This window comes from Tamandua tetradactyla, chromosome 21, assembly GCF_023851605.1.
Source record: "Tamandua tetradactyla isolate mTamTet1 chromosome 21, mTamTet1.pri, whole genome shotgun sequence".
In the NCBI taxonomy this organism is placed as follows: domain Eukaryota; kingdom Metazoa; phylum Chordata; class Mammalia; order Pilosa; family Myrmecophagidae; genus Tamandua; species Tamandua tetradactyla.
In genome coordinates, this window is record NC_135347.1 from 25,502,390 (window position 1) to 25,515,560 (window position 13,171).

The following is a 13,171-nucleotide window of genomic DNA, read 5'->3' on the forward strand; positions in this document are numbered from 1 at the left end:
TTATGCTAGGCACTGGTGAAATAGTTATGTACATGCCTTTTATGTATTCATAAAAAATACAAAATCTTAATTCTAAAGTCATTTAAGAACTTTTTCAGGGGTTTTGCCATGACCCATTAATGAATAGTTTTACTTGCATAATTGTATATTTGAGATCCCCACACATTTTCTTGAATTTTAATTTTATTTTTTATTTCACTCTTTCTCTCACTCTCCCTCTTCATCTCTAGTAATGGATTTTCAACCTCAGTTTCTCTTCCTTTCTTTGTCTATAATATGGAATACGATAGCACCTGTCTGAGAGTTGTTATGAGAGTTAAATGGGAAACATATATGAAGTACTTGATCATTATCTGGCACATAATAAGAATGCAATATATTTAGCTAAATAATTATCAGCACTAACATCATTTTCTTTAGTACACCTCATCTTTCTCTGCAATTAAAAAATCCTAGGAGCATAGGCCCTTAGAGAGAGTAAACATGAGAAATCATTGAGCCAGGTGAGAGGCCGGCCCCGATAGACACTACATGAAATAAATGTCAACAAAGAGGTTATTCCACTTTTAACTCCCTTTCATGTATTGGGATTATGTTTAGGAAATAGATAATTTGGTTCAAGTTGTCTTTGACACTGCTCTAAAAGGAGCTAATCTCTTTTTTCCCCAAAGAGACATCAAATGAATGAAATCTTGCCTGGTTAAGACAATCCAGCTCTATGTTAATTACAATTTTATGTTACCTTCTATTTATAAAAATGATAGTTTCCATTTATCATAGAATATCACAGTTAATATTCAGGAGACATGTAGGTAATAAAAAGAAGGTTAATGATTTAATTGAAATATTAAGTAAATAAAACATAATTTGTGCCTGTGCCAATTATGAGGGTAGCGCATGAATAATTTAAGTGTGGAAAACACCCATTTAGTTCAACACCTTCATTTGAAATATAGGAAATTGGAGCCCCTGAAAGAAGGGTTTACCCAATACCATGATCCAGCCCCAATTGTTTTAAAAATTAAATACACATCAATATCACACCAAGTTTTTTGTTATAGAGAATATTGTTCCTTGGATTCTCATTCTAACCCTATTAGGCAATTAAATTTTTATCAGTATATAGGACTCAGGTATCTTCTTTCCATAAAAGGAATCAATAATATTTGAACTATTCCCAAAAAGAAGAAGGGAAAATTGCATGGTGAAATAAATAAACAATAAAAGAGGCAGGTCTTAAGAATTCTTAAATCTAGATTACATTTAGCCAAATATGTGATGCAGAAATGTAGTGTTCACTTCTATGCTGTACTATAAAACTGATTGCTACTGATGGAAGTATTATATTTGAAACGTGTTCTATGGAGCACACAAAATAGACATCAAATGATTCAAGGAAAAATGTTTTATGCTCAAGGCCTTTATTTAGAGAAATGGTATGTTCCCCAAACTTCACTAGATAAATATCATAAAAAATATTTTTAAAAATCCAACCTGAAATTCTTGCTCATACTTAAAAAAAAAATCCAATAGGAGATGCCTACTAAATTATACCCTAGAAGTTGAAAGTCTGTTTGATGACTGAGGGCTGGCTATTGTGGAAAGAATGAAGAGCTTTAGAAAAAAAGCGCTAAATTTTCACAATACTGGGAATTTTTTTTTTTTTTTTATGCTCTATGGCAAGGTCACATTTCATGCTTTTTCCATGTGAGTATCCCATTATTGCAGCACCAATTGTTGATTTTTGTTTGTTTGTTTCTTTTGCTTATTTGTTTGTTAGGATGTGCATGGACCAGGAATCACCCCCTATCTCCTGCCTGGCAGGCAAGAATTTTACCACTAAACTCCCCTCGCATCCCACAATACTAGGAATTTTGAAACACGATTTTACAGCTGTTTAAAATGAAATTGTAGGAATATGAGAGAGTTGAAAGCTAATTTTGGTGAGTAAATTAAAAGTTCTCCGTTATTTTTTCAATATTAAGATACCGAATCAGTTAATTGGCATTTATATAGGATTCTTCACAGGTTGTGCAACTTTGAAATGTCTCTGTGAGGGCACACGTGTGAATTAATTTCTAACAATATCATTATGTATTGACTTGCTTATTTAGAAGGCACTGGCTTAACAGTTTGAAAATATCTCATGTAATCATTAAAATATCCAAGAATTCCTTAAGAGAGGAAAAAACAAAGGTTTAGAATGGGTCAGCGGCTGAGTCAGAAGTGAACCTAGGTCTGACTTCTAAACCATGATTCTCAACTGTACTCTTTATTAGGTCGGGGAAACCTGGACTGGCACTGCGTCTGGAGCTGTGGAGGCTGTGCGCCCCTCCTAACACGACTTCCGGGACCGCCCCTTCCGGACAACCTGACTTCCGGAACTGCCCCTTCCGGACAACATGACTTCCGGAACCGCTCCTTCCCGACATTACCTGACTTCTATGTTTAAAAGCTGCCGGAAGGGAAGCCGTTGCGCAAACTTAGTTTTCTCGATCTTGGGTTTGGTAAGCTTTGCTGTGGAGCGCAGAAATAAACCCGCCCACTTTAAATTTCCTGGTGTACCTTACTTCTTTCTCACCCTTTCGCCTCCTAAACCTTTCACTCTTCTTTTCTTACTTCTACTTATATTCAGAGTTCGCATTTCATCTTTATCCTAAATTTAAAATTTTCTAAATCTTTGCGTCTCCTGGACTTTAATCTTGGTTTCTTTTGGCTTTAACTCAGAAACAAAACCATTTTGGTATATGTTTTATCAGTAATATTTTATTTTTTGTAATGGGAAAGGAGCTGTAGAATGCATTTGTCCCTTTATGACTGATGTTCATAGTTTTAAAGTTAGTTATTCCTATAATGTTTCATTCTGTCCTTGAATTGTTTTGAGTTTGTAAGTTAAGTATTTTAAGGATTAGGAAAGATGTAGTTCTTTGCTCAGCATAATCAGGGGAAAACATCAAGCTGGGAGAGGACCCTAAGGCACGTTTTATACTGAATGGTTAGTGAATCTGTTTACTTTGTGTAGATTTAAAAATCGGGAGAATTGGAAAGCAAGGGAGCATGACTGCTGTCTTTATAAACATATTTTGTAGCATTTTAACACTCATGAAGAGTCTTCATGTAACTGAACTCAATTTTCAAACCAATGCAGGGGTCGCAAAGGGCAAGTATTATAATTGAAGCAACTAAAAGTCACAAACGTTTTGATTTTTAGACAATATCATACAACTGTAACATGGAAAAATTCTGCGTTTGAACCGAGTCTTCCTAATTAATTCTACTTTTGTATCTGGTGTGTGTGTGTGTGTGTGTGTGTGTGTGTGTGTGTGTGTGTGTGTGTTACAGTCCCCTCTGTAAAAAATGCATGCTGTTTTTACCATGTCATCCCAGGAACAAAATAACGTGTAATGTATGGGAGCTTAAAGGAGAGAGACCATGGAAAAAATAAGAAGGGTCTTTTTAATAATGATGAGTATTGCCTAAAGACAAATTGGGATTTCTCAGGGGGGGAAAAAAAAAAAAGGGTTTTTGTTCCTTTGTAATTCCACTTGCTTAAATATAAGTTTAAAAACAGTTAAGTAAAATAATAATTGAATGCAATATTAGGTAACTGGAATCTTCCACTCAACCACACCATTTTATAGTTATTTGGGATTTGATCATATTCCTGGTTTTTCACTATGATATATTAAAATATATATCTAAAAATGTAGGAAACAATATAAAAACGATTTGCCCATCACAAAGTTAATTTATCATTTAACCGTTTCATTTGGAAAGAGATAAAACGTTATAGATACCATTGCTTATTAACAATTCCTTCTGTTTCCAATTCCTCTCTCCCTCTCCAGAGTATTATCATGATTTATGAATTTATTAAAAACTTACTTTTTTTTCTTTTTGGCATGTGCAACCTCTTTGAATTAATAAAACTTACTTTTAAAATATATGTTTTAGTTTGTAAAAAATTGTGAAATGTAATACACCAGAAATGGAATGACTTTTTAAAAGGGAATTTAAGTTGTAAGTTTACAGCTCTAAGGCCATAAAAATGTTCAAATTAAGGTATCCAGAGAAAGATACCTTAATTCCAAAGAAAGGGCCTATGAAATTTAGGGTTTCTCTCTTAGCTGGGAGGCACATGACAACATCTGCTAGCTTTCTCTCCTCATTCCATAAAGATTCTCTGGGAGCATTTTCCTTTTGTATCTCCAAATCTCTGGCTGTGTGGGCTCTACTGGTTCTGAGTTTTTTCCAAAATGGTTTCCCTCTTTAAAGGGCTCCAGTAAGTAACCCAGCCTTGAATGGGTGGAGACACGTCTCCATGGAAAACAGCTAACAAAAGCTACTACCCATCATTGTGTGGGTCACATCTCCATGGAAACAATCAAAGTGAACCCACCCAGCAATACTGAATGAGGATTAAAAGACATGGCTTTTCTGGGATACACGACTGCTTCAAACTAGCACATATGTACTTTTTAATGTACTAATATAGATTGTCCAGAACTGTGAAGTGCAAGAAATACCACCCTATTTGCAAGTTAACAAAACTGCCATATTCATGGATGCTAGCAGAAGATTCTCCTGGTTCAGACATAAAGTAACTTTATTATTCGCAGCAATAGCAGAAGCCAGAATATTTTCATTTTCTTTCATGGATTTTGTAAGCCTCAATTCCTTTAGGGTGATGTGTCCAGATGACACCTGCTTGGGCAGATTGCAATACTGGAGAGGTACCATGAGCTTGGAGAGCTCAACGCTTTTTAGATAGGGCAGTAAACATGCATGATTGCGGCTAAAGGAAGATGTTGGTTCTAGTTTTGAAGACTGTTCCCTATCAAAACATCCTTGAGAAGATATTGTAGAATAAGAGAGTGCCTCTGCTAAGCAGATGTGTAAAAATGCAAAATAGATGGAGATTTGTCTTCCAGCAAACATTTTTCTGTTTGTTGAAGGGACCAAGAAGTTTGGATCTGAAAAATTATCATTCTTTTACTATACTTAAGAAAAGCAGACTATAGTACTATTTGGGGCTGAATTATTTAACGGCATTTTTTTTTTTTTTGCTATATTTCACAGCATTGCATTTTGTTATGGAAAGAAAATATTGTATTTTAAGATCAGAGACATGAATTTTGGTACCACTTTTAGATTATCATTTTCGTGTGGGGTGTGTTCAGTTCTACATTGAATCAAATTATTGGAAGTTCCTTAGTTCTTGGTTCTTGTCATTTCGTACACAGACATAGGAGATATGTTTCTGCAAAAATGATTTAATATTGCAGCAAATGCAGTAACATAAAATATGTGGTAGCTAGTCCACTTGACTGTAGTTTCCTAATGGGATGGGTCATTATCTCTAAAATAAATCTCTGTAATAATTGAAATTTATTATGCCAGTCTCCTAAGAATATTCTAATTGCTACATAATATACCAAAAGGTATGATTATGATTAACAGTTTTTTCCCCTAAATTGGCACTGAACTTTGCAATGTGAGCCAAAACAGAGAATATTTGTAAACAAAATTTAAAATGTTACCAAAGAAATAAAGTGAAATGTAATATGTATATTTTATTCCTTATTGCATGACAAGTTTGTTCTCCTAAGAGATTTACAGTTTTACAAATAAGGAAATACAGTTAATTTGGGAACTTAGCTTGATGTAATCAAAACTGGACAAGTGTCACAGTACCTTCTGGTCTGGGAAGATTCAAGATGCTAAAATTGGAAATCATGAATATAACCACCTCTGGGAAAAGCTCCGTCTGTTCTTTTCATCTTATTTAGAAAAGTAAAGAAAACTATCAGCTTCCAGGAAAAGAGCATTCAAGTGTAACTACTAAAAGCCAGAAAAGAAATAAGAAAAGAAATAGCCATGCATCTTCACATTACTAGATTACCAGATGACATTCTGAGATAAATTCAAAATTTCATCTGACCTGAATTCAAGAAATTACTCAGAAGAATGTACTTTTTTCTAATTACCTGAAGACTGGTACTCTGCGAGATTTAAGACTAACAAAGGATATGCTGTATTTTAATAAAGTCTTGGTCTTACTTAAATTTTTCAGAAGTAAATGTATATATAGCTAAATAAATTTATTCAGTGAAAATATCCAGCCATAGAATCATTAACATGTTTTCATCTACAAAATTAATAATTTGGCTCTTTGAGTGTCATAATTAGTATAGTTTATTTATTAAATTCTAATAGTAATAATTTTAAACATAGTATATTAAATACCTACAAAAAGCAACATGATAATAAGCATTTAATTACGTTGCTTCCTTCATTTTTCTAAACATTCTATGAAATATATACACTACTTAGTTCTATTTACAAACATTTTTCAAGTAAGTGACAGTTGTATTTATCTCCTTTAATACCTTCAAAGTCCTAGAAAGACTGATGTTTTGCTTAAACTAGCTTAATAAACTATTTCCTGGGCCAATTAATATCGGTAAAATTATTTCCTCATATACAAATCGATGAAATTAGAGTAAACTGTTGCCAAGATTTCTTGCATATCCTTAGAGTACTACTGGGGAGGAGTAGTTGTTGGACATGAGAGTATAGTGGAAAGCCTAGGGAGTTGCTCTGCCATGTTTTGCATGTGACCCTGATCTAACTGAGCTTCAGTTTCTTCACTTGTGAAGACACTTTTTGAAAAAACTTTTCAAACATTTCGGGAAGATTAAATATAATTACGCATGTACAGTACTTAGTACAGTCCCAGGGACATGCAATAAAATCTAATAGAATTCTAATTATTCTATTTATTACATAATCAATAACTAATTATATGTGAATGACAAAGCAGGCAAGGACCAGCCTTACCGAGATATTTGGACATAATTCTTTGATTAAGTATGTATTGATGGAGTTTAAAAATGTGAGCGATGATTCTATTTTTATTTTGTAAACACCACTGGAGTACTAATAAGCAGGTCAAATGAAGAAGCTACACTGGGAATTTTTTTTCCTTCATTAACTGTTTGTGGAAGTGCCCCATATTCCATGATTTGCTTTATATTGATCCCATCACAGATTATGGGTTGACCAGATTCATTTATACTAATGACTGTATCCTGTCCTCCTGGATATTATTACTTCTTAAGTAGGGACATGGCCCAAGTCAGGTCATATTAAAGGACACCCTATTTGGGGAATTTTTTCTATTTGAGAAGAGAAAATTCTCTTTCTTAGTGGATTTTACCGTTCAAGTTTGTGGTTTCAGGAACTCCTGACAGCCATCTTGTAGCAGCAAAAAGGAAAATAATAATTATCTGCTATGAGTGGAGTCAACACCATCCATCACCCAATCTAATGAACTTCTGAACCAATTAAGTAACAGTAGATATCAATTAATGCTTTGTCATTAACGATTAAAGAACGTAATGATAACCACTTAGTATTTAGTTCATGTGGAGAAAGGAATGGTGATGAAAAGGAGAGGGTAAATAATGAGCCTTGGGTTTTTTGTTTGTGCAGAAGTGTGGAAGTGCCATTCAGTTGGGAATACTGAATGAACCCTGAGATGGGTGAAACAAAGATTAAAAAAAAAGAAGGGAGGCAAGGAGAGAGAAAGAGAGAGAGACATGGAGAGGATGAGGGAGTAGGATAGAAAAAGAGATGAGTTCACTTTATCCCTTTAGATTTCAGGTTCAGTTCAAGAAAAAGGGGACAGAAATCACTCCAAGTGGCTGAAATTAAATGGAATTTCATTCAGAATTATGTGCTTACAAAGTCAGGGAGTGGGCTGCAAATAGCCAGGTTATAGGAAATCATTATTTATTGGTTTTGAGGTGACTATTTTGTACCTGTAGTCCAGATATCAGGAAGCTACCACTACTTCTTTCCTCACCGTCTGCACTTCAAACCTCTCACATCCATGTGGTCTATCATTTGGTGCTGGAATGTCGGTGTCCAGTGATGCAAACACTCTCTTCTGCCTCACCTGTCTACCAGTCACCATAATGGAAGTCAGATAGCCTTTACCTTAACTATATCTTTCAAATAATGTGCCAGGCTACCTTTGGGGGATCCAAAATTAAATGTAAAACCTTATTTGCAAAACAATTCTCAAAGCGTACTTTGAACTTTTTATCCTTTATAATACAGGCAGAAAAATAGACAGGCTTGGAATAGATGCTATGTACAATAGACCATTCCTAGTAAAAGTACCTATGGGTCTTTCAGATAAAAATGGCAGATGAACCACTAGATACAAAGCTCTGAAACAAAAGCCTAGAACATTTAGGATGGCTGAGGAAGATGGATCATTGCCATGGATTGTTAGAAACCAAAATAGCCTCTTTAAGGTTAAGAATTTTAGGCTGAGTTTCAAAGAAAATGGTATGCTATCTGTATATATAGCCATACATTTGTCCCCCATAAGTGGACTGAATTTTAACAGTGTGGGGACAGGAACTCTTAAGCCAGAGTCCATATGATGAGGCCCCAAGTATTCTCCAATCATTCACTGCCACCCTCAAATTGTAACAAAGCATGGTATGTGCATGCATACATGATTTTTCTTCTTATGAGAGATCTCAGAGTTTTATTCCAATTTTTTAGCACCACTAAAGTTAAAACCATTGCTTGGATTTTTTGTTGATCCAATAAAAGTGATGTTGCTGATTGGGTCAGAAGAAGATATTTCAAGACCTTAACAATAAGTAGGAAGTTCAATCTATTTAGCCAAGGAACACAACTTTTGTCAATGAGAAAAGCAAAAGTGAGGCCCAAGACTCTTACCTTAGTACAATTTTTATCAACCTGAAGTTGGATTAAAGCCTCAAGTTTGGGCCTAAGAAGGAGCTTTTATTAGTGGAGCTTATTCTAGAAACCAAGAATAGCAAAAGGGATATTATGAGTCATCAGAATCTTCTATTACCTTTATGCTATTTCTATAAAAATTAATTCTATTTGACTGTTTCTTAATAAAATTCCAAATGCCAACTTTGTCTGTAAGAACAGAGTTTTGATTACCTCATGTTTCCCACTAAGCAATAGGAGTTTGACACCCCCAGAAAGTTAATCTAAATCACAGTCCTTGTATTCTCTGCAGTATTAATGGTTTGGGAGTTAATATAGCACAATCTACCTGGTAAAGTTTCTTTATCTTGGCATCAAAAATTGGGAATTAATCATGGCTGAAGTTATATTCAATGTGTGTATAGTCACACCTACATCCTTAAAGAATGAAGACTGAATAACGTTTTAAGGTCTAAAATATTTGGTGATACAAGTGTAAAGATTCCTGTGTATGGAAAGCTGAATAAATATGCTGTTGATTGAGATAATTTTTGAAAATGAGTGAATAAGAATGGAGAAGCACAGCACAAGAAAAATGAGTGAAGTCAGGTGCAAAAAAAAAAAAAAAATGCAAAAGACAGGAGAAAAAGGCCAAAGAGGTATTATTTAGTTAAAAGACGAAGCTTACGGTCAACAATAATAGTTACATCATTTTAGTAGCAATGTGTCCCAACAAAAGATATATGGAAGCACAATTAATTTTCATTCTGAAATCAGTTGCACCATCTCTTCCCCCAAAATGCTATTGGAAAGGTGTCGACCTGCAATGTAATAAATTAAAACGTGACCTAGTGTGCAAAATTGTCACGTTATAAAAAATACTGAAATAAAGTGGGGAAAGTGTGTAAAATACATGATAATAGGGCAAGTATATGGGGTAATCTGGGAGCCATTTCTCATAAATTACGCCATCATGGTGGCATTAACACATTTTAGAAGAAAGACTTTCACTTACTGGTGGACAAAAATTTCCCGGTTGTCCTGTTAAGTCCTTTAGAGAAGATTGGTGATCCAAGAAACTACTCTGCCTTGAATTTTACTTGAAATGCATTTTAGAATCATCCAGCTCTCATAATATGTCCATTGTGGGAAAAAAGGATTGATTTTCAAGTTGATTTCTAAGTAGTTTTCTCACCTGGGATGATACTACAGTGACTAATGTATGTATTTTGATTACCTTAGTACTGATCTTTCTTTGTGTGAACCAGCCAATTAGTTTTCTGTTCTAAACTAAATTTTGTGTAAGCTTAGGTTGTAAAAGCTGGATTGCCCAGAGGTTCATGAGCCCAGTGGAAGCTAGTTATGAAAGGTCAGAGTCTTGCATATATGGTAAACAAAAGGTTCAATAATTGATTAATTTCAGCATATAGAACAGTCATTAATATTGCAATCATTTTGAAGAGAAGGAAACTGTCCCATTAGGACTTTAATTAAATGCATCTAAAAATAGTCATATATTTTTTACTGCAAATAACATAAATCAGATCAGAACATGTGAAATTAATGGGAAAATATTTTGCCTTTTCAATGGTAAAGAAAAGCAATAAAGTTTGCAGACTTGATCTGCTTTAAATGATTCTTTAGCTCAAACACTATGGTTTATATATATCATCTAACAAAAATACATACCTGATGTAAACATTCACAGGTTAATTGAGCCATTGTATGAGTTCTTTCAACTAGTTTAAATTTGAATATGTCATGTATGATGTATTATTTTTGCTTACTTTAGGGTAATGGTTATACTTGGCAGGAAATCAGAATGACTGATGATGCACAGTGTGAAGATTTCCCTAATACAGAGTACAGGAACACGACTGAGAGGTAAACAGTTGAGGTGGAAATAAGTAAGCTTTCAGCTGAAAATGTGCATTATGCAAGACCAATTCCATGAACTGACTATAAACAGACACCAATATCAGGTTTCTAGTGTTTTCTGGCTTAAGGCTCATTTTCTGCCAATGAAATGAAATTCTTTCTGAATTGTCCCCAGAAATTAATCTTCTGCTATGTGTTAAATCATGTGTGTGGACTGGGTACAGGAAGCTGGTGCAATAGTTTGTACCTTGAAGTAAAAAAATTACCAATGCATATGCTTTTTATACCCAGTTTAACAGAGATCAAGCTTTGGCACCGTACAAGATATATAGTAATAGTATATCCTGAACATTATGCATTCTTTACCTCCCTCTCATTCTGTGATCCGAGTCATAATTTTTTCCATCTTGCTGTTCCGGGACCAGATATCTATGCTACAGGTTGTCTCCAGGCAAACCAACTTCACAATCATTTGTGTGTTGATCTAATCCTCATTTAGAGGGTCCACAAAATAGATCAATAATCCATTTCTTTCTGTCATGGGTGTATAGCCCTACTGTCATTTTACTCTGTATATGGGAAATACTATAAGTTATCATTTTTTCTTTTCAAGGTAACAACTTCGAGTTTAGTGAGATTCTTCGTATTTCTGTTTTTCTATTTCTAGTTCTAGTTTTCTTTTTGGGCCCAGGAGTGATGAGGAAAGCAACACTTAAGATATCATTCTAGCCAGTGTTCTTGAGATTTATTTTACTTCAATTTCCACAGTATACCTTCCTCATGGTCTGACTCCAAATTCCTCACAAATTTTCACTGTCAGTGCCTCATCTCTCATCTTTCCATTAAATAAATCTGTAACTCTCCCTCTTCTCCTACGGTATATCCCTTGTCACTGCCTATGGGCAAGAGAAAATGCAATCAGCACTTTGTCACCAGAGGAGGTGATTTGAGGCAAGGGTTTTTGATCTGAAGAATGTACTAGAGGAGTCTAATTCTTTAAAATTCCCTCTTTCTATTAAAAATGGCTTTTGGATAAATTCCTGATTTTGCAAAGTTTTATTGCTCATCAAATGACTGTAAAATGGAAAGAATTATAATATTGTGAGATGGAAAGAGATGCTGGCTTATTTATCATGCCATATTAACATTCTTGTATAGCAGCAATCTAGCTGTTTCCCATTGCTATAGAATATGATTGGTACATTTTTCCCATAGACAGGCTAAATACAGACCAAACAGCCATTTCTTACTTTATTCCTATCAAGAAGGAATATAGAAAACAGAGTAACTTTAAATTTTAAAATGATACCCTGCAATGATCTGTGATTTTTAAAGTGATCATTAGCTAAAGATAGCTTATTCTTTTCTAATTGACAATGAAATGAGAATGTGTCCAAAAGCAATTTAAGTTGTTTCTAAATGTTTTACATGCATTAACCTAGTTAGCCTCTATACATATGGTATATGTGGAAGGAAGAAGTCATCGCACACTGAGTGATATAGTCCTCTGTAAGCCTAATTCTTATTTATGCTGAGTTCTAAGTTTGATGTGTTATTTTCATATCATCACTTCTCGTAAATACATATAAAACAATTCTGTGACTTTCTTTTATGCTATAAAAATAGTCGAACAAGGATTTAATCTCACTTTTTCTTTCTCCTAACACTCATTTATATGAGAAAGTTGCTTATCCACCACCATGGCATTAATTTATTGAGGGGTGAAAAGTTTTTTTCTAACAAGTAATTAATGATTAGGACAAAGATACAGCTGATACAGTTCACACTTAAACAAAGAAATACAGCTATCAAGACCAGAGGTTCTCCAACCTGGCTGCAAATTAGAATTACATGGAGAGATTTTAAGAGAATTAAGATGGCTGGGCTCCACTTCAAACTAATTAAATTAGAATTACAGACATCTGTCTTTTAAAGAAGTTCCACAAGTATTTTAATATGCAGCCAGAGTTTGGAATCATTGATGCAGCCATAAACATATTCAGTTTGACCTCTACTTCTAAGTGCAATAAACTTTTTTCAGCAGTAAAGTCCCATTCATAGGCTGATGCCTGCTCTGCTTTCCTCACTTCACAAGGTGAGAAATTATAAACAAAACTTTAAGAAATCCCTAAACAATATCTAATCTTACAAAAACATGAATACTATACATGTGAAAGAGAAAAACCAAAGAGGAAACAGATGGACAATCTATTTTTCTTTATTCTAACTTACTCATTCATTGTATCTCCCCCTAAGTCTGACTTAATTGCTTTTAAAAGCTCAAGTTTTCTCTAGCTCTAAAGGTCAGCAAAGACAGTGCCAAAGAATATTAACAAAAGTAACATAAAAAGGCCTAGGGCAAAGGAATTTCACATGAATTATAGATAGAAATAATTATTATAAAACAAAAATTATGTATTTTAGAGTTAAGAACATTTATTGTGTTCCTTTGAGTGAAGGAGTCTATTAGCTATTTTAAATATATTACCTCTGATATATTTTCCTTCTTTGCATCTCCACAATATTTAGATCT

At 34.2% G+C, this 13,171-nt stretch overlaps 1 long non-coding RNA gene across 2 annotated transcripts in view; it reads left to right on the forward strand.

The window, feature by feature from the left end:
• The first annotated feature begins 2,365 nt into the window (after positions 1–2,365).
• Positions 2,366–13,171, forward strand: part of LOC143665531 (uncharacterized) — a 78,172-nt gene continuing 67,366 nt past the window's right edge. For both annotated transcript variants that reach the window (XR_013167039.1, XR_013167038.1), the window contains exons 1-2: positions 2,366–2,507; positions 10,553–10,644. This is a non-coding gene — a long non-coding RNA (uncharacterized LOC143665531). The remainder of the gene's footprint in view (positions 2,508–10,552; positions 10,645–13,171) is intronic.